The sequence below is a fragment of the Mesoplodon densirostris genome, chromosome 10 (genome assembly GCF_025265405.1).
Source record: "Mesoplodon densirostris isolate mMesDen1 chromosome 10, mMesDen1 primary haplotype, whole genome shotgun sequence".
Lineage (NCBI taxonomy): Eukaryota > Metazoa > Chordata > Mammalia > Artiodactyla > Ziphiidae > Mesoplodon > Mesoplodon densirostris.
In genome coordinates, this window is record NC_082670.1 from 86550602 (window position 1) to 86556601 (window position 6000).

Here is a 6000-nt window from a genome sequence, read left to right on the forward strand (position 1 = left end):
ATATGTCCCAGGCTTTGGAAGTCATTGAAGTCAGAGGGCTACAGGAAGTGAGCTGAGAAGCCTGATTGGGCTGGGGTTGCTCTAGTTGGCAAAGACTAGGCTGGAAATGAGCACGGGAGTCAGCAGCTGAGAGCGTGTGGAAGACGGAGGTCTAGCCCTCCAGACATGGTTGAATGTTGAATACAAGCAAAATCATTGGAGGTGATCTGATTTAAGGCCTGAGAGACCAAGATAATGGAAAGATCATTTATGATCTTTTATGAAAACGATTGTGACAATTACCAAGAATTACAATGGGAAGATTATTGAGAGAGTAACAGTGAACCGGGAGCTAACACTTTCAGGGATTGGTAGATGACTGCCACAAGGGGGGTGGGGGAGGATGGGAGAATCTAAAATCATGAGTTTCAGAGCTGTAGGGATTTGGGAGAGGAAGGAAGGAGAATGGTCTGCAAGTGGCAACTAGGATCAAGAAAAACATCTACCCCACCTCCTGGCCCAGCCACGTAAGTGTGAGAGTAAAACAAACAAACAAACAGGCATCAGCCATTAACTTTCCCTGGAATTAAGATAAACAGATATTTGGCTAGACAGTCATCAACACCAGAGGTCAACAGACTTTCCCAGTAAAGTGCCAGAGAGTAAATATTTTCAGCTTTGTGGGCCATAGAGTCTTTCTTGAAACTACCCTACTGGGCCATTGTAGCTCAAAAGTAGCTGTAGATGATACATAAATGAACAGGTATAACTACAGTCCAATAAAACTTTACTTGCAAAAACAGGCTGCAGGCCAGATTAGGCCTGCAGGTGGAAATCTGCTAACCTCTGACAAATACTGCTGAAAAAAGCCCAACTGGGGGAAGGTCTCATGAACAAAAACAGGACATGTTTATCGAAAGACCAAAGATTAAAAAGGATTTAAATTTAGGATCCTGGGTGTAAGCAGAGCGTCCATGTAGAGTTGTGAAGGTTGTACACTGCACAACCCCAGGGGGCGCTATTCACATAGACTTCCAGGTCAATGACTACCCTAGAAGCTGTGCAGGGCATAATCTGAACGGTCACATATGACAGTCCTAGTTGCAAGAATAGGAACTGCAAGGATTTTACCCTAACGAAATGGTTGAAAGGCTATCCCAGCTTGAGATGCTTTTGCCACTATTTCTAGAAAAACAATAACTAATTTTATTGAGCATCTGCTTTGCTTCAGGCACCACAATACGTGGGGATACATAAATATTAACCTCCAGCAGCCCTGTAAGGTATGTATTTTCCTCTTTTAACTTTGAGATTCAGAAAGGCTAAGCAATTTGCCCAAAGAACCCAGCTAGTAAATATCTAAACCAAGGTTTGCCTGACATCCAATTCCTTCTATACCTCTCGCCTTTCATATTGGTTACAAGGTTCGTTAAGGATGACCTAGTAAAGCATATATTAAAAATTTTTCTTCTGGAGACCTAATTAAAAATAATTATAGGGGGTTTCCCTGGTGGCACAGTGGTTGAGAATCTGCCTGCCAATGCACGGGACATGGTTTCGAGCCCTGGTCCGGGAAGATCCCACATGCCGCGGAGCAACTAGGCCCGTGAGCCCCAACTAGGCCCGTGAGCCCCAACTACTGAGCCTGCGCGTCTGGAGCCTGTACTCCGCAACAAGAGAGGCCGCCATAGTGAGAGGCCCGCGCACCGCGATGAAGAGTGGTCCCCACTTGCCGCAACGAGAGAAAGCCCTCACACAGAAACAAAGACCCAACACAGCAAAAATAAATAAGTAAATTCATAATTAGATGGTTAAAAAAAATAATAATAATTACATACCTTAAAAGACACTGAAAATATGGCAGGCATGCCAACAAGGAAGACAGTTCTTATTCTATCAATTTCTTTATGGATTTGGATTCTGTTCAGAAAAGCTCAGACTCAAAAGGTAATTACTGGCAATGTGCAAAACCCATCAACCCATAATTAACATATGACAATTATTCTAATTGCCTCAAACATTTCTATGTTTTTAGTTGTAGAGCAATTTGCCAATCTCATCATTAATTGGCAATTCATATTTGAAACATGTAAAAGACAATGGGTCTTTATTTCCTTTGAGGCAACTGAACACATTAATTGAATTTTTAAAATACGTTTTCTTCTTTTCTCAGACCCCCTTCAGATGGTTCTGATTGCAGTTTCTTCTGGCCAGAGTGTATTTTCTCTGGGTAACTTAATCTTACTTTAGCACTTTAATGCATTTTCTTACAATTCACTTAGATCAGATCCTTGTTTCTCTCTAGACACCCTGAGCAGGGCTCCTGTTGACTTCAAAGGGAAAAGAGTGGGTGCAGGGGAAACTAGGAATCTGGTTCCTGGTTCAAAAACCCTCCACACACTATAAAAACTCACTGGTGTCTTCCTGTGTGTTAAGGGCCAATTAATACATGTGAGTGAAGCCTTTGTATGAAACCACCCTGGCAAGTCATGAACTTGCTGGAAAGCCCAGCAGCTAGTGGAAAACAAAGTTTAGTGGACCCAGTTCCCATACAGACTCCCTATTTGCTCATGGGGAGGGAGGGAGAAGAAAAAGAATTGCCTCAAAAGGCAGAAAGGCAGTTATTGACCCCTCCATATTCTCTCTGTCTGTCTCTGTCTCTTTCCCTATCTCTATCTCTGTCTCTATCATCTCCATTCCTTCAACAAGCATTCATAGGCTACCTTGGGCCAAACACTAGGTAGCAAAGATACTCATCGCTCAAGTGTCAACCCCCTTCATCCGAACTTCATCAGTCACCTTCCTCCAGAATATTGGGGAAAGGGATGGTATGCCTTAACTCTGCAGCTCGGGCAGCCTGACACAGCTTCCGTGTTGCAGAATCTTCCCTCCCTCTGGGTGGCTTACTGTCCCTGGGAGCTCCTGGGCTTTAGCCCCATGTGTGTGTGTGGGGGGGATGCTGCTTCTCTGAGTGGGTGTTAGTGGGGGAGGGCGGAAGGAGTAAGATGCCTTTACCTTGTCCCTTACTGCCCTCCCGGCCTACACACACAAACCCACCATCACCACCACCGCCTGTATGAGGCTGTGAGAATTTAGTGATGGCTTAGAGGTATCTGATGGAAATAGGAAGACAAAACTTTTAATAATGTCAAACTCTTCATAGCTGTTTACATGACTGTTACATAGAGCAGGGGGAGGCACAGAAAGTTCACACCTTCACAGGGGCTTCTAGCCTGGCCTTGTTTTTCAGACTTCTGGGCACTCTCTTCCCAAGACCATCTCCTTCTCCAAATACACTCCTTTGCTCTTGCCCTTGTGTGGGGATGCTCAAATCTGACTGCATATTCCCTGGGGAGATCTACCTGGACCAGTTAAATCAGGAGCTCTGGATGTGGAGCTGGGCATCAGTACATAGTTTTTCTCTTCCCTGGTGACTTTAATGTGTAGCTAGGGTTGAGAGCCGCTACCCTCGGAGAGATCCTTTGCCTCCACCAGGCCAAGGGACAGGATGGGAGTCGGGGTACAGGTCCCAAAGCTTGAATTATTCAGTCTAGACCAGAGTTTGCAAATTGGAGGCCCACCCACAGGCTGGATCCGGCCAGCAGATGTGTTTTGTTTGGCCCACACGGGAGTTTAAAAAAAATGAAATTACTTGCCAACATTTATTACTGGGAATATATTGCAGAAAAATCTGGATATCTGGCTTCGTTTGGAAAATAGGATTCTCTGCCCATTCTCAGTCTGCATTCCTGTGTGACCACAATTGGCTGGCGAGGAGGAGCCACCAGGCCCTGAGGTGCAGCCTGTGCTCTCTGGTTCACTACAATCCTCACCACTCCCTAACGCCTCACTCGTTTACCTTCCTGGCCCCTGTGGCTCTGACTAATGGGGGAGGAAGCCCTGTCTCCCTTTGTAATACCTCCCCTGTGAAGTACAATACAAGGACCGTCATCCACAGGATAAGGGTGGCAATAAACCCACAGAGATTCCTGGATTCACAGAGAGTTAAGGAAGAGAACTCTTTTTCTATACCCGACTTAATCTGCACAGGCCCCCTGCCTACCATGGGGGAGTACTTAATATTATTTTCACAGAGCCGGGTTGGTTTGAGGCCCACCCCATCTCCTCCCTTTACCTTCACCTCCATTTCTTTGTTTAATCTCAGACTTGGGCTCCCATAGGAAAAAAAAAAAAAAAAATCACACCCCCGGACTGCCAACCCATTCAGTGATTATCAATGCTCTAGGCCAGGCCAGGTGGTCCCACACCTGTCTCCCTGGGGTGGTATTTTTTAATATGTGGCTCACACAGCTCATGGCAGATTCCTGGGCCCTACCCTAGACCCACTGAATTGAATCTCTGGGGGGCGGGGCCAGGTATACACATTTGCCAAGTGACATTTTTAACCGAGAAGAATTTTAGCACCAGCTCATGGCAGCACTTATTAAGTGCTTTCTTTGTACTATCTCATTTAATCTTCACAGAAATCCTTAAGCTGGGTAGTAATAGCCCTACTGTACCAATGAGGAGACTGCAGCACAGAGAAGTTAAGTAACCTGCTCGAGGTCACACGATCAGTAAATAGCGGAGCGGGGATTCTAATCTAGTTTCTAGTTGAAAAACCACTGCTTTGAGTTTTGAAAGGAGGCAGGAGGAAGATTCATGAGCTCTCAGACTAAGCAGGTCAAGGAGGATGGGGTAGAATTTTATCCATTTATGATTAGAAAGCATTGCCTTGCTTTCAGGAACTTGAAAGTGTTTGGGGTAGAGACTAGACAAAAGCATATTACTCATAACATACGGTAGCATATGGTTAGATGTCAAAAATACCCTGGGTCCATAGGATCTGGTCTCTGCCTCTCTGACATCATCTTTCCACCTTATCCAGCTTCCCTGCCATCTCCCGAGTCTGCACTGCAACTTAGCATGTGTGGGTCCCTCTGTCTGAATGTTCTTCTTTTAGATCAGGGTCAGCACGCTTTCTCCTTAACAGGCTAGATAGTAAATATTTTAGGCTTTGGGCACCATCAGTTCTCCGCTGTAACTATTCAAGTCTGTCACTGTAGCATGAAAGTGGCCACAGATGGTGTATAAGCAAGTGGACATGGCTTTGTTCTGATAGACCTGTATGGACTCTGAAATTTGAATTTCCTATGATTTTTATGTGTCACAAAATATTTTAAAAATTTGTTTAAAAAAGTTAAATTTGTCTTCAAACCATTTAAAAATGTAAAACCTATTCTTAGCTGGCAGGCTGCACAAAAGCTGCTATCAGGTAGGGTTTTTGTGACGGGCCATCTGCCCTCTGCCTTAGATCTTCTCATGGGACGTGCTTTCTTGTACCTCAAGCTCAACTCAGCTTCTCAGAGGCCTTTCCTGATGCCTCCAGCTCAAGTTGCCCCCTCCCTTCTCTGTTCATATCTCTCCCATCACCTTTTAAAATGACTCAGTAATGCTTAGTGCTATTTTAGGGTGTTCTTGTTCATACAGTATATAGCTCATTGTGGGTCTTCCTCTGCTAGAATACACGTTCCACGACAGCAGGGAGCTGCTCTGTGTTATTTGCTATCCCTTCACTGTCTAAACAGCTCCTACTGGCACTCAGACACTCAGAGATTGAGAACCTGGATAAACCACTAGACAAAACTCTCCAGTCGTACAACTCACAGCTCCTTTGGTCTCTTGCAAACCTTTGGCTATGCTGAGCTCAGGGGCTACAGAGATAAAATACCACCCAGCCACTCCACATAGGAGTGGTTAAGTCATAGAAAACAACAAAAACAAAAACAAAAAGCCAACAACTACTTGATTTCTCTTATCTAGAATAGAACAGAGTTTCCTAAATACCAAGGATGGCTACAATTGAATAATGCCCATAATTCTTGGAGCTAGGCACACTTCTTTTTCAGAGAGCAAAAATTTCATCTCGGGCTAAACTAAGGATTTCCACATTTCCTTATGAAAAGCTTAAACAACCAGGGCTCATGATTTTCTCTCATGTAAATAAATAAGACAGTAAGC